General features: G+C 39.2%; 1 long non-coding RNA gene across 1 annotated transcript in view; it reads left to right on the forward strand.

The window, feature by feature from the left end:
- The window catches only part of LOC129046673 (uncharacterized), a 27,862-nt gene continuing 11,578 nt past the window's right edge, over positions 1-16,284 (forward strand). The window contains exons 1-7 of the long non-coding RNA XR_008508328.1: positions 1-1,868; positions 2,484-3,571; positions 4,220-4,408; positions 7,657-7,770; positions 9,636-9,813; positions 10,925-11,154; positions 15,429-15,560. This is a non-coding gene — a long non-coding RNA (uncharacterized LOC129046673). The remainder of the gene's footprint in view (positions 1,869-2,483; positions 3,572-4,219; positions 4,409-7,656; positions 7,771-9,635; positions 9,814-10,924; positions 11,155-15,428; positions 15,561-16,284) is intronic.

Consider the following 16,284-nt stretch of genomic DNA (forward strand, 5'->3'; position numbering starts at 1 on the left):
CGTGCCAGCCTGAAAACAACCCTGCATAGAAATGTTGTGAAGGGAAGAGTCAAGTTGGTTTTCAGGGAATGTCAGGGTTCACAGCTGCTCTGGGGGCAGTGTTGTGCCTGAAGCTTCAGGGATGGATGGGGAACTTCTGAGGAGCTTCTGGTGTTACAGACCTGCTCCATTTTCCAGCCTGTTATGCCTGGCTCTTGAGGGAGGAGAGAGGCAACAATTTTGTTGTAAAGGTTTTTGATAGTGAAGGATTTTGGGAAGTCTGAATGGAAACTTCATGAAGATGTTGGGCCAAATCCCAGATGGCTCTAAGCTAGCTAGAACTATTGGGACTTGGACGCACTCAGTGTTTCTCAAGATTTAGTCTTCTGCATTTGGGCCCAAAAACCCTGTAAGCTTATATTTCAAAAAAGTTTTGGAGCAAAAAGATGAAGTATTTTACTATGGATTTTATTGGAGGCTAGAGAGTACATAATTAAATATTAAAAAGAAAAAAACAAACCAACGTACACCTGTGATTCTGACTGACCGTGGGAAATACTTTAAAAATTACTTTGGCTTCAGATCTTACAAAGGCAGTTGGCACAGTGGTTGGCAAACTGGCAGAAGAAAGACTGACTTCAGGTTTTTGTGTCAGATTGCACTCTTCTGTCGCTCATAGTTAATATCTCAAATTCAGATATCTGATACATTGAATGTTTATTTTGTTATTATATTAAGGCTTTAATCACTTCCACTTTACATTCAATGGATGCAGCCTATATGACAATTCAGGCGCTGCCAGAATGCAATCATGTCATGTGATATGAAAGTCTCCCTCTCTTTCCATTCCTCTATTCCTTTTTCCATGTGGTGAGGGACAGTTTGGGAATATTCCCCCAGCAGACCTCATAATAAAGTGATGCAGCAGTTAGGGTGTGAGTGACATGTTGTATTCTTTGGGTGTAATTCCTCCTGCACTGCATGGAGATTGCCAGCACAATCAGGAGGTTCTGGCACATCACTGAAGGGCCAAAGAAAAGCTCGTGGATGAGCTGCAATTTGAGTTGAAATATTAGTACTGTAACAAAGAAATGTGCAGTGTGGGCTTACAGTGTGTTTAAAACATCTTTAGCCCAGCCACATTTTAAACTTTTCTCGATATTCCTGTTTTTCACCAGGAGGTGCTTTGGAGGCAGATACTTTTCCATTATAACACTCTTCTCTGACCTATCAGTGTCTTTCCACTGTCTTCATATATTTAGAACTTTAAAGACAGCTACACTCTGAAGTAGTCTAAGACATATTTCCTAAGCAGCAGGCTAGCTGGAACCATTTTTCTGTCTAGCACTACTGTCTTGCTCCTGGTATGTCTTGAAAATGTTTTGTCCTAGGCCCCAGTTCTACAGAGAATTAATGAGAGTCCAGATGTCTTCTGAGCTATGCTTTTCTTTGTATGTGATAACACCCACAACCACAGATCACTTAACCCTGAGTTTATAATATTTTCTTTAGCTTCAGAATCAAATTTTAGAAGCTAATGGTGAAACCTCGATACATACCAAGAAATAACAATGACTTAACTGTTATCCCATTAAGAAGTCATAATGACAATGCCTTAAGGAAAACAAAATTATTTGGTTTTGTAAAATAACCATATTGGCTGTTTTTCAATGGAATATTCATCTAAGTAGCTGAGTGGTTCAAAACCTTGGACAAACTCCTTGAGCAATACATTATGTCATCCTGATTTCTGTGTCTTTATCAGTGCTAAGCCAGCTTCGACCACAGAAGAGCACATAATTCCCCAAGGAATACTAGAAATTCAATTAAAATTACCCTCTACAGGGATGCTGGCTAATTTCCATGCTGCTCTCTATGGTTTTGACCAGGTAAAAGTAAACTAAATTTTTCCCTTTTGTTTGCTTTAATTACTCCTTCCCCTGTGGGGTCAAGTGGTAGCATTGATGACCATTCTGTGGGAGGCCAGGACTTGAGACTGCTGTGATTCCAAACTAACCCAACAGCTGCAGGGTGCCATCCCTCAGTGCCCTGCACCACCTCTGTGTTTCCCATAAGTGTTGGGCAGGAGGAAAGGTGTGGCACTAACACAAACATTTGTACTGTTCAATATAGACATGCACAGGTATGCATGCAAAGACAGAAAAAGCATTTATTGCACCAGCTTTAGCCAGTGGTGCACTTATGGGAAAAAAAAAAAAAAACCAAACAAAAAACAACCAAAAAAAAAAAAAACCAAAAAAACCATGCATTCTCTAAAGCCAGAGCTCTTTCATTAATGGTACTCACATATTTTGCTCTGCTCTAAATTTGCCTAAATGCATGGTCATGACCATTCTCCCACAGAGTGGATTTACAAACCTGGGTGTTCAGGAAATGGCTCAGTGCCCTCTGTATGGGTTCCTGCAGTCAGGCATAAAGAAAGGAATTAAAGAGTAAGGGTTATGTGCTGTTTGTTTTGTCTTCTGCTCTTTCCCTGTGTAAAGTTCTGCTTGGTGGGTGGAAAGAAGAAGGACGAGAAAGAGGACATGAGAATGAGGAGAACAGGCACGTCACAGGTAGTGTGCAGTCTCCTTCCCTCCAGATCCCTGGTTATCCCTGTGTGCTACCCCAGGAACTTGCAGAAAGATCTTCAAGCCCAGTGTGAGTCAGCTTCCCTGCAGCAGTGGCAGTGCTGGAGCAGTCAGCTTGTTCTCATCAGCAAAGCAGACCATGATGAAGGCAGCCCTAACTGCACACTTTTGCCTTCCAGCAGGGTATTCTCATGGAGCTGCTGGAGCACAGCACACATGAGGGCAGAGCTGGGATGTGAAAAGGGTAAGAGCTCCTTTAGAAAGGAATACTAACCAATGCCAGGGAAAAATAAAAGAAAAAAAAGGGGAAAAAAAAAAGTTGGGTCAGAGCTACAAATGGATTGATTTTGATGGTGTGGGATAATTTGGAAAGATATTTGTGAGAAAGGAAGGATAACTGCTATTTTGTGGCTGAGCAGCTGACTATTAATAGAGCATTTTGTTATTTTTTCAATTTTTTTATAACTTACTGTTATAATACTTTTAATGGAACGCTGAAAAATTTAGACTAAGTTTTAAATAAAAGTAGTTCATATACATTGTTATCCTGTTTCCGTCTGTTTAGTGAAAGAATATATATGTATATATTTGAATTAACCAATTTCTAAGCTTTATACTTTAGAGAACTCTCTTTTCTCACCCACTGTTCTGAGCAATAGATGTTTGTGGCTTACCACAAATTCCTGTGCAGACACTGTCTTTACTATATTTCTGGTTAAGGTGTTTCTTGTTTTTAATTATAATAAAAAAATCAAAGTATGCCTAATCCAGATGAATATATTTCATGGGTTTGTGGTTTTATTCGGGGTAGAAACTTGTGTTGTATTTTTTCATGGTTGAACTCAACATTCTGATTTAAGGAGATTTTTTTGTCAGACATAAAATCCTTCACCTTTGCCCAGATTCTGCTGCATGTTGCTCAGCTCAGCATGATCTATTTCCTTTTGAAAGACAAGAGTTTATCCCTCTGATGTACCCTCCACACATCATTATTTTCAAGGGTAACAAAATTAATTTTATGTTTATTACTTCTTAAACTAAAGGATAAAATATAGAAAAATGTCAGAGACATAAGGATTAATTTCTGCCAGTTTTAACAGCAAATGCCAAATAACCTAAAAACCAGATGAATCCCTGTGCTGAATATCATCTTGCTGAAATTCTCTATTAACACTATAAATATGGAGGCAAAATGAAAAATATTAAACTTCAACTTCAAACATGACTCTTTGATAAATGGTGTAAAAGTTCAAGGAGTTGTAAGGCTTTTTGATAAATGTTAAACTAGTAAATTTTCTGCTTTGGATAAAGTCTGTGGATGACTTAGCTAAGAAGCTATAGTGGTTATCTGAGTAACATTTATAGACTTCTAGGTAAAGACTCTGTTTTTGTTGGTTTCAGTAGCAAACCAAACAGTTCTCCTTTCCTAAGGGTCATTTGGGAACTAAAATGTCACTATTAACAATTTTGCATCTGGGAATTACTGAAAAAAATACTGCCTAGTAGCCTCTGATTCTTTAGAAACCTGTTTCTCACTCTGCTTCCAGCTCCAGCCTTGTGAGTGCTCCCTTTGGGCAGCCGAGGCTGGCACAGCTCTCAGCAACACTCCCTGTTGCTAGTGCAGAAGCTACTCCCTTTGTCTCTGACAGGGGACCCTTGAACTGCATGCCAGAGAAGGGGAGTTTAAAAGCATCTGTTTTCCTCTGTGCGATTTTCACACTTCTGTTCCTGGGAGACTGAGGTTTGGCCCTCAGGGCTGGAATGGAAGGCTCCAGATCAGCACCTGAGAGCTCCGTCTGCATTGCGTCCTCAGCAACTGCTCAGAGGCCCACAAGAAGGTAGGAAGTGGTCAGGTAACCACATACCAAGGTAATTTCCACTCAATCACATATTTATACTGAATAGGGGGCATGCAGTTCTTTCCCTGAAGCTGTTATTTAAGTAGCTGGCATTATGTGATGCTGTTGGTGAGTATGAAAATAAACCATATCAAAGGGGGGTTGTGGGTTTTTTTCTGGCAGTGGATGCTTGAACTTTGCAATATAGGTAAAACCAGTTCCACATCAGTAGCTAAGGGGAAAAAAATGCCCTTCATTATGTTAACAAAAACAGGGGTTTACATGTGCATATATGCCAAATTCATTAGGCAGGTAATGAAGCATTTGCACAAATGTAATTACAAACAGCAATTCTGACAGTTCATAACACTGCATTAATAATCACTACAATTAGTTCTGATGATGGAAGCAATTTACAGCACGTCACATGTATAAATAATGGTGCATTTCCTGAATGTGTCATTATTATGTATTAAGGATGCCACCTTGTTCTGACTTTCTCTGCAATGTTCCCCTTGAGTCAAAGTTAAGGATATGAGAGTGATTTTTTTTTCTGAGCTACAGCATATTTCAGACTTGTATAGTTTAAATACCAAGTTGAGGTCATTTGTGTAAGTTCTGCATGTGAAAATGTGAAATGTCTAAATAAAAGGCAGTAATTATTTGTTACTGAATGATATAGAATATTATTGAATAGATCCTCCCATTTGAGTAATTTAAATACATTTCAGAGATATTTATAAAGAAATAAAAGAGACAGAAAGGTCTCCCCTTGATGATATGGTTTTCTCCATATTTCCCAGCTTGTATTTACTCTGAGAAATTAATTTTGTTTTTGTCTTCATACCCCTACTAGCCTTTATTTAGTTAGTAGGACATCAAGCTGTTTTTCCTCTTTGTGGTACTTGGTGTCATAGTGAAATAATTTCTTAATTTTATTATGATGATTTAATAATGCTTCCCATTTAGAAAACAAGTCCATGAAATCAGCTTATTCCAACCCTTAGTTTTCTTTGCTAATAAATCTTGCTGCTTTAAGCTGTTCTTTTCAAACCACAATTCATAAGCTGGATAATTCATTTTGCTAATTAATGAGAGGGAGTATTCTGATGGCAGGGAATACCAGAAAGGTCTGTAAGAGCAAGAATTATTTCTCTCCTCTTGGTAATGTTGCTTATTGGCCTTTCTCATTGTACTGCTTAGTGATTCATTACCCTGTTGTTTCATAAGGATTTTTTTTTTTATACAGATATTGGAGAGAGAAATAAGACAACAGGTTTTTTTAAATGTCAGTTGCTATGTATATATGCATGTCTATGACCTTGTGTATATATATATATATATATATATATATATATATATATATATATATATATATATATATATATATATATATATAAAATCATATGTATATAATTTATTGTCCTTTGGGAAGAACTTCCTGAAGGCAATTAAGCACTGACCAGAAAGCATAAACTGGGCAACTTGAGCTACCTCATCAGCCAGTGGAAATTGCCATGACTCTGTTATAACTTCACCAGTTTATAGTTTTATAGTGTTTTCCTGAGAATATTTAATCTTGTTTCTCAGTTTTTCCTTTTTCTAAGACAAACTCCAGCACAACAATCTGCAATAGATAGGGTCTCTTCATGTGAAGTACAGAATGCCTGGTCCTGCCTCATTGTCCCACTCATGCCCTCCACCTTCTGATCCCCACACGTGTTCAAGGACTTGTCACTGGATGTTGTTGTGGGGGGAAGTGGATTTTGTCCTCCCCATTATCCACCCACCCAGCAATGGCTCTGGGGTTTTTTTGGGTACAACAGACCAGTTTTGTATAGAGTACAATGGCAATTATGTGAACCTGACAGCCCAAAATATTTCTAATGCAAACTCCACAGCTTTCTCACACTCACAAAAATGTCCCTTTTATATCACCAGCTTTGATTATCCCAGTATAATCAATGTCCCAGAAGTGTGCAGCTGAATGAGCTTGTACTGCATTAGAATATTGATATACTCTTGCAAAAGACAAAGGAAAAAGCAATTTCTTGAGATAAATATATATGAAATTAGAAAAACGTTAAATGAGTTTTTGTTGCCGACAAAGAGAAAAGCAGGTTTATTCTGGCTGCAAGAACGTTCCGTTCTAAACCCAAGTTGCTGGCATTTTTCACAGGGGATCTCTGTTCAGCCTTCTCATCACAAGCATGCAGCACCGCATATTATATTCTAGCGGCTTTTTTTAAATTTTTTTTTCATTTGTTCTTTGAACCAGTTTAAAATAAAGATGGATTAGCATTTCACATACTCAAATTGCTGCATACAAGTTTATGTAGCAAGCAGGCTGGAATAGCTGCAGCTATCTTACTTGTTCTGTTCTGTCACATCATGTAATATTTAAAGCCTATAATTAAGTTTTTACTCGAACTGTTGGGAGGCAAATACTGCCCCCAAGGGCATAAAGGTTCCTGTCTGCAAAGGTTTCATCACAAACTGGCATATTTTGCAAACCAAAGGGGAGCAAAAAGAAGCTTCAAATGCTGAGAAGCCAAATAAAAGAGAAAGACAGTGGTTCCTTGAATTAAATGTTTTACTACCCTTAACCACATGCTTTCTCTGTGGCATTATGACTAGAATTCTACAATAAACTTAATGGTTATATGATGGTGCAGTAATGGGATTATTATTAATTCAATTTTTACCAAAGTTCTTGAATACTTCCCAATTTCAAATAATGTAGAATTTCAGTAACTAAACGTTCCCTAGTGAGGAGATATAAAAGACTGCAATCAGATACAAGTTTTTTATTTCTCCTCCAAGAAAGGCACAGTAGGTTACCTTCCTGTCACTCATGAGGATTATGTTTTTAAAGATCTGTATGGGAAAATACATGCATTTGTTCGTGAAGTTATGTTCTCTCATATAATGTGGTGTTTTGAAAATGTGGTTTTCTCTAAAGTTTTTTTATAAGGGCTAAGGTGGGAAACAAAGCTTGGATAATGCATTTTACACCATTACTGAGTTTTAGTCCCAAATTTTCTATTTTGCTCAGATACCTCTCATTGGATTGAAATAAAAGAAATCTAGTTTTAGTATTATTTGCTGAAAAACTTAAACCCAGCAATGCAAATGTATAACCATGAAGCTTTCTGAAGTTGGGGTTCTTTTATGTCTCCTAAGAACAGCTTTGGTTTGTCCTTTAAGCAGCTGACTTGTTTTATTCAGTGATGCATTCTGCTCCTCAGGTGGGTTCCACAGGAAAACTCCTTGATGAGATCATGTAAGGTGGCCACATCACAGGTGCCTGGGACTGCAGGCTCTGCTGAATGTGTCTGCAAGAATTCCTCAGCCCAGTCCTGGTGAGAACCTTCATATGTAACCTAAAGCTCTGAAAACACAGTATGTGGTTTAACCTAAGGGAAAGAGAAGACCACGCACTTTCTCATCCATCCTGCAGCAAGGTCTTGTCTGGCTGTGAGGGAATCAATTTTGTTGATGATTTATCCTGAGCAGATTTTGGCTGAAAGGGTCTGTGAGATGTCCTACTGCTTGTCTACTTTTCTTAGTACAATTAATTAGGAACTTGAATCCAGTACTTTTTAACACTGCTTGTACAATGAGCTTAATGACATTGGATACACTTAGGTCTCCATTTTCCTAGGAAAACTATTTTAAGGTGCTTCCATTTAGAAAGTTTTGGGTAGGCATGGGAAAGTATCTCTTATGGAACTGCACTTTAACCAATGTAACTGATAAACTCACCAGTTTCAGCAGTCCAGAATGGCACTATCCTCAGAACTTACTCTTTGCACATTTTCTTCCTCAAGAAAACAATGGAAATATTGTACATTTCCTTGCATCTCACTCTTTCTAAAATAGGAAAAAAGAGCTTGTAAGACTGTTTCTAATTTTCCACTACCCTCTCACACATCTGTATCTGTAGCTTTGTCAGGTTATCACCAGCTGAATTATTCAAATTTCATTATTGAGTTTTCATCCTGGACAGCAGTGTATGTGGAACATCCATGACTCCAAAGGGCCACATTGCCAAAGTTGCTTCTAATCAGCAGCAAATGTTAAAATTTTTGAGGCTACAAAAAGAAAATGTTACTTTAAGTTTAGTTCTAAGAAGTTTTGCATGGAAACTGCCTTAATCTGTTTTCATATACACAAATAACAAATGTGGATGTTTATACAGGGGTGTGTGTATATATGTACACACATATATATAATATAGTATAATATACTATATGTATTATATAGTATGTACTTTTTAATATGTATATAAATATTTAAAACCCCTGCCTGCTTCTCCTCAGCTGCTGAGGAAGCCACTTTGGAGAACTGATTGTACAGAATTTGCTGAAAACAGCCAAGAGATTTTTCAAGCACCCTTTCCAGACTTGTTATTTTTCATTGTCCAAAGGTAAAAAAGCTCATTTATGAGGGAAAAAAAATAAAAATTATCATGTTAGGTGTGAACAGGCCATTTGTGGAGCCAGGCTGAGCTGGGAAAAGTGCCCCTTTCACCCCTGGCAGTGGGTTGAAGCCTGCCTTTTGGCTGTGAGCAAGAGGAGCAGGCTGGTGTCTCCTTGGTCCCGAAGAAGCAGAATTTCATATGTCAAAGAGCTACACTCAGATGAAGGCAATTGGAAGTAACTGCTCAGAAGAAGATGCCCAAGAGTAAGTTGCCATGGAGATGGAAAGGCTAAACACTACTGTACTCCTGACCTCCAAAGAGGCTGATTTCTCCACATGACAGCTGAGGTCGTGGGGGCATGGTGGGAAGCTCATCCTGCCGGCTCCAGCTCTCCCTCTAGCCTATGGATAAGTAAAGAATTACTGCTTTACTACTTTAGGTAGTCCATTAACCTTCAAAAGCCTGAACTTTCATTCAAATAATTGCAAAATAAGTATAGGTGGTGAAACCTGAACAGAATCACTGCTATTTGTATGCCCTTTGGAAAGTTTAGGGACCCAACCCTTAGTGTGGATCCACTGGTATTTTAAACACTGAGGATTCTTTCTTAGTTTCTTGCTGTAATTGGAAAAAGTTAAAGCCCAGAATTACCAGCAAAACCAGAAAATCATTCAGTGACTAGCAGCCAAATGAATGGATGGTCCTTCACCAGCAGTGGGGCTTTGTATTCACTGAGTAGATTACCTTCTCTTTTTAACTTCTTGCTTTATGATGAGTTCTTTTAGCTACAAATTCATTCCACAGGGTCCATTAGAATAACCCACTGTGTGTCAGCTTTGATAGACCTCACCTGGGAGCAGTCATAAAGACAGAAGGGCAGCAAGCTCCTGCTTCATACCCCAGTAACCCACAGCCTCCCTCTGTGCACATGACTCCCACAGATGAAGTAAAACCTGATTTAAGTGCCAGCAGAGAGAGACTGGTAAGTGCAGATTGTCTGACAGAATTGATCTTCCACTCGAGGTAAATAACAGGGCTTTTTTCAAAACCTCAGCACTACTTCAAAGTGGCATCTTAAGATACAGCTTATTGTGGGTGAGGTTAGTGGTGCAAGTTCAGGCACAGGTAAATGGCTGGTTGCAGAACCAAAATGACTTCAGAAATAAGTGCTTACTGGTGTTATTTTGAGCAGTAGCTTGTTGTAGACTGTTCTAAATGCCAGAAGCTGTTAAATGTTATTGTGATTTTGTGAAGTGGACCCTGCATTAGGAAGAAATAGCTTTTGTGAAAAGTACCACTTAGAGCTAGAAATATCTTTCAGCAAAAACAACTTCAAGCCTCTTTTAAATTGCAGGCAGCTCTATGACAATAAGTTCAGAGAAATTCTTTGAATTCAGTGAAGTTTTTACAGCACAGGAGATGGGGAAGTCTAGAAAAACAAATTTGACAGCTACAGCTTTTATTCTTAATTTATTTATTACTTTTTATTTCATTTAGCCCACTGAAAGTATATTTCACCCAAGTCCTGTCTACATAAATCTTGATCTGCTCCAAAGTCCCAAGTCTTATCTTAAATATCCTGATAGAGTTAGGGTCTTCCTGCTCTATAGGAACAGTGCAGTTATTAGTACTTGGCTCAATACTGAGCTGATTAAGACCTTAATTTTTAATCCTGTTAAAATTATCACCACTGTCTATCTCACTGAGGCCAAAGCAGCAGTACAAAACCCCATGCAACACTCCTGCACTTGGAGAGATAGAGTGGAATAGCAAAATGGCATAAGAATCCTTGCTTGGCTGCTGAGGTGATGCAGACTTGCAGTACGTAAAATACACTTGCCTGAGTAGTGACATTAAAATAAATGCAAAGCATCCTCATGAAGTAAGAAGCAACCCCACAGAAAATGGAAGTGTCCAGAAATTATGCAAATAGTAACTATGCTGGGAATTCTTTGGTAACCCTGTTCCCTTGTATCAGAACATGCAGCTATCATGTCTACAAGCTTCACAGAAATTTCTGAAATTTTGTAGCTACAGGAGAATATTTCCTGGTGTCAGCATTACCAATAACATTATTGATTCTTTTCCTACAGCTTGAAAGGGAACTTGGCACCATGTTTCTTGGCCTCTCCAAATCTGGATTATGATGGATACCACAAATACATAGATGAAATGCTTCCATCTGAAAGCTCTGTACTATATGGACTGCACCCCTATGCTGAGATGGGATTCTTGTCAACATCAGATAATCTCTTCAAAACTCCTTTGGAAAAGCAATCCATATCTCCATGGGAGAGGGATCAGGCCAGTCTGCAGTGAAGAGGTGAAGTTCTAAATCCAGTGTATTGTCAGTGCTTTCAAAGACAGGTGTAATACACATTTTACTGTGTTATTTCAGCAATAGACTTGATTTTGGGGTCTGGGGGTGGAGGGAAGACATCAAATTAGAAAAGATCATATGAGCGTTAATGGTTGTGATAATGCACAAGAGGTAATGCACTAGGAAGACATTTGGACCATTTTCTTTTCCACATTGAATTTATTTAGGGTGGGAAACAAGGTATGGATCTATCTCACCTTTTTCGTTTTGTTTTGTTTTGTATACTTTTTATAAACAAGTACAGTAAGAATAACAATAGAAAAAAGGCATGGTTGGTTGAATTGGTGGGTCTAGTCTTGACCTCTGTCTTTTGTTCCCATCTCCTGCATGATAAAACTCCTTAGGGTAGCTTTCCTATGCCTTCCCACTTGTGCCAAGCATAGGAAGTCCCTCCTAGCCTGCAGTCCTGACTTTTTCTGCTGCATTCACAGCACTGCCTAGCAGTGGTGTGCAGGCTTTCCATGCCAGGAAGAGCAGCCCAAGCACAGGTTCTCCCCCTGCTTCCCTTCCTGCAAACTTGTTCTGAGCAGGAGCCTTGTGTCTGCTCCAAGACTTCCCTTGCAAGCAGTAAAGGAAGAGGAGGTTTTCAGGGAGTTTTAGTTTTTGGTGGTAGTCTGAAGAGGTGAATCCTGGCCAAAAAGGGTGTCTGACCATCTCTTAGCCTCAGCACCTCACCACAGAACCTGAAGTCTAGCAGAACAATAACATTAATACTGATAAACTATCAGATGCTGGTTGGTGTTAAATGCACCAACCCTAATACCAGGATAAGCTTTGTCCCTTAATATGGAGTTGGCTGGGACATGGAAGTTCTGTTCATAGTCAAGATATATCAGACACACAGATACATTAGTATAGCCAAACTCCTTCCAGAAAAAATTTAAAAGGATGGGTTTTAAGCATGGAACATCACTGGTGCTTAAGAGATTAAATTAATAAAGGAGCAGGGAAGTAAAATGTAATCACAAATCTCAGCTAGTTCTGTTTTCAGAAGATTTTGCCATCTTCTGCATCCTCCTGAGTGTAGGTCTGAGAAACTATGTCCAGATGCCCCAAAGCCTGGCACATGATGTGACACTGAGCCTTCAGTTCCTTCTCCTTACCAGAGTTAATTAAAGTCCCCTATGACTGCCACTCTGGTTTCTCCATCCCTTTCTTTATTTCCTCCCTTTCCTCTGAGCACTCTTTTTTAAAAATCCTTCTATTTTTTTCCCTTTTATCACTATCAGATCATGGAGGCTTTGCAGGAGGAAATGTAACAGCTCAGCATGCAAGTAGCCAAACATCGCTTCATCTCCTGGGGGGAGCTTGTGCTTTTCATGCTCAGTCCCCATCCACTTTAGCGAGTCTGGACCATAACATATGGCATTCATCATTAAGTCTGCCAAAGCTAGGGCTGAAACAGAGGCTGAGCTGCATTAATGCTGTGATTTCAATTCCTGCTCATTAGCACTGTTATGAATTGTTCTTCATTTATGTTTTGTCTCAGTTCCAGAGCAAGGCTGCAGGGAGAGAGGCTCTTTTTGGGGGTGAGGCATGTCTGTGCCTATGCTGTGTTTTGCCTAATGCCTGAGACAGCAAGGACTGTGGGTGGTGGAGGGGGTGATGGAAGCTATTAGGTACTAAAGAAATACAAACTACTGACTGAAAAATCCAGTCACACTTGACTGAAAATCAAGACAATTCCAGGGTGTACCCTAGTAACATCAGTCATCCCAAGTTCAGGACAACGCATTAGTAGGCTTCAAGGGTCAGTGTTACCTGAAAATGTAAAGCTAAATAGAAGCTGCTAAGTGTTAATTGGTTTGCAGTCATTCCTCTCAATACTGTTGCCAAGAAGACAGCAAAGGTGATGGAGGGAGCATCTCTGTTTTTTATCTAAGAAAATGAGATATTTGTGCTCTTCTGAAGAAATCAGACACTTGAAAGTAGAAGAGTCAGAAAGAGTTGATTTGCTGGGATTTCTATTGCATCAGTTGTATTGTCCTGAAGAGGTTAAGAATGTCCTGGAGATGCATTCTGGAAATGCATCCTCAGAAGCTTAACATAGCAGAAATCATGCAGGAAGACTATTGCCTGGAGACCCTATGCTCTTGTTTGCCTCAAAGAGTAAGGTGATGAACCTTTTCCTTTCAGAGAATCACGGGTCTTTTAAACAGATGGACCTTGGTCTGAAGACAAATTACTTATTTCAGGGCTTTTTGTGCCTCTTTTGGAAATGAAAGTATAGTTATTCTTTATGTTTGTCTTTTATTTTTCTCCAAAGGGGGAGCTGATGTTTTCTGCTCACATGGAAGTGCCACAATATACACATTATACACTCTTCTGTGATGTTGTGCCAGACAGATGGACTAAACCAGCATATCCATCCACATACAGCTTTGTCCACTGCTAAGTACCCCACAGTGACAGGGTTTAGCTACTATGCAGAGCCATTCCAGTGATTTAAGCCCAGCAGCCTTGTTCCATTCTTATTTCTTCCAAATTTTGTCCTAATGAAAGTCATTTTCCCTTGAGTGGGTTTTGTAGGAACACCAAACACTTTGCTAAAGCAAAGGCTCTGTCACCTCCCCTTGTCCCAAGCACCAAGCATGTTCAGCATCCTGTGGGATTCCTTTCTGTTAGCCTGCCACCAGCAGTGGTTAGACATGGATGAAACAGGCATTGTTTCTGGAAATTCTTCTGATACCTCATGGCAATATATGCTGCATTATGCCATTATTCAGAACCTCTGTCAGAATCCCTTATGTTCCTGATTTTTGCACTTTGCTCTGGCTTATTGAAGTTTAAATATGAAGTTTAAATACCATTGAAAATGGTATCAGACAGTTTGAATTTAAGAAGGCATCAGCTGTTAGCAAATTCTGGCAGCTTCTTATGGTGATGTTCAGGTTTCTCCCCAAGACAGCAGATTTAACAGGACTGAGCATACTCACATTCTCTGCTGCCAGCAACCCATCCCATGCTGATCATCTTCTACAACTGATTCCAGACATACTTACATGGGGGAAACAACAAATTCCACTGAAACAATCACCTCAGACTTACATAAGCTTATACTTTCTGGTGACTTCAGCAATGTACTTTCTCTATAGACAAAAGGACTCTACACTTGAAATCTGTAATTTATTTTGTCTAAAAAAGCAGCTCAGACACAGTTAAGGCAGGAGCTATGGATGCTTCTCTTTTAGCATTGCTGATTTTCTCATGAGGTGCCAAGAACCTGACATCTGGAGACAGGACCTTGTGCTGCCAGCAGTGGTGAGGCTTTCTGGCTTGTTCCATCCTCTGTGCTTTCTGACAGGTCAGCAGTGATGGGTGTAGGGCACCAAGCATATGGTTTCAATGTCAGACATTTCTCTTTAACTACTGGTGTTAGCTGTGTTTGTCATGCTGTTTGGAGAGTTAATCACAGCTTAAATAAAAAGATTAAAATCACCTTAGCATTGGAATAATCCTTTCCTGAAAGCAAGGGGAACAATCCAAACTTGTCTTCAGGCTACTCAGAAGTATGAGGACAAAGCAGCTAAGGAAATAAGAGCTTGATTGTATACTTAAAAGAGGTTTAAGAATGCAAGTTTTTCTACCATTCTTATTTAACTAATTCAGTGCACATATCATGGTACTATTCTATTTTCTTCTATAAAAGAGTTATGAGGCCTAAGGAGAAAAATAAATCAAGTGTCCCAATCCTCTTTGTGTAGTTGTTGCCAGAGTAGGGGATGGAAAACTTTCACCAGTGTAGTGAATAAAGCAGTAATCTCATTTCTTGTCACAATCACAAAACATGAGCTGAGTTGTTTAGAGCATGGTGCTAGTAGCACCAAGGTTTGTGGGTTCAATCTCCATATGGATTATTCATTTAGGAATTGGACTCCATGATTCTTATTGGTCCCTTCCCTCAGAATATTCTGTGAATCTGTGAATGTATGTTTGCATTTATTCTGAACACCACAGGAGTGTTTGGTAACAGTGTAATTCAAATTCTGCATGGTCACCAATGGCGCTGAGCTAAATGCTTCACTTGGCTAGCAGAAAGGTAGCCAGGAGCTCCTCACAGGACACTGGCTGGGCTGCTACAATTCTCTGGAGAAGGGCAGACCTCACACAGTCTCAGGCTTGAGTATGATGGCCCAAGAGGTTGAAAGTTCTGAATTAAAATTACTGTCTGGATATAGAATTACTGAAAGCACTTTTTTTTTTTTTTTTTATTTAAGCTGTAATCCAGAGCAAGAACAACTGGCCTTTGGATAAGGTATGCTCAATTGCAGATGTAACCAAAAAGACCAAGGAGGAGTATGACCACCCAGCAAGGGAAGGAGCCTGTATCTGTATGCCTTCAATGCAAGGTAAGAAATGAACTTAAATTGCTTGATCTCCTACTTCAGGGACTCTATTAGGCAGTGAAGTTGCTTCAAGAGTTGCACTAAAGCATTGTGACCCTATGAACAGCACCAAGAAGCTTAGGCATGGCGCTAGATTGCTGGCATTTGTCACTGTGGCTTTAAATTTCATATCAGCTTGGTGTTCTAATCATTAAATCCACTTCCTGCACTTAAATAACTGTTAAGTTATGTCTGAACAAGGTCTGCATTGTAGTAAAGCAGCAGCTCTAATCCAACTGAGGTTCAGAGCTTCAAGACTATTCCAGAAACTATAAATTTCACAAAAATGAACTTCTAGACATTTTTTGCAGCTCTCAGAGGTGCAGATTAGGGTTAGTAGTTAGCACATGCTAGCAACCTGGATCAAGTAATCTACACAAATGCAATTAAAAAAGAAAAACACAACCTAACCCCCACAAAAAAAACATCAACCAACCTATCAACAAAATCCCCAAACCCACAAACCAACAAACATAAAAGCCCACAAAAAATGTCTCTATCCTGTTTTTTTTCTCCTACCTTGACTGAAAGTTGCCAACTCTAAACAAAAACAGATATAAAGAATTATGAATGTTTTATTTGCTGGGTCATAATGCTTATAAAGCTTTTAGGGAGACATACCAAGAACAAAGGAAGTACTTGAAGGAAGTCTGTACTGTCGGTCCCTTCTAACTCAGAATACTCAGTG

The sequence above is a fragment of the Molothrus ater genome, chromosome 1, assembly GCF_012460135.2.
Source record: "Molothrus ater isolate BHLD 08-10-18 breed brown headed cowbird chromosome 1, BPBGC_Mater_1.1, whole genome shotgun sequence".
NCBI classification, from domain to species: domain Eukaryota; kingdom Metazoa; phylum Chordata; class Aves; order Passeriformes; family Icteridae; genus Molothrus; species Molothrus ater.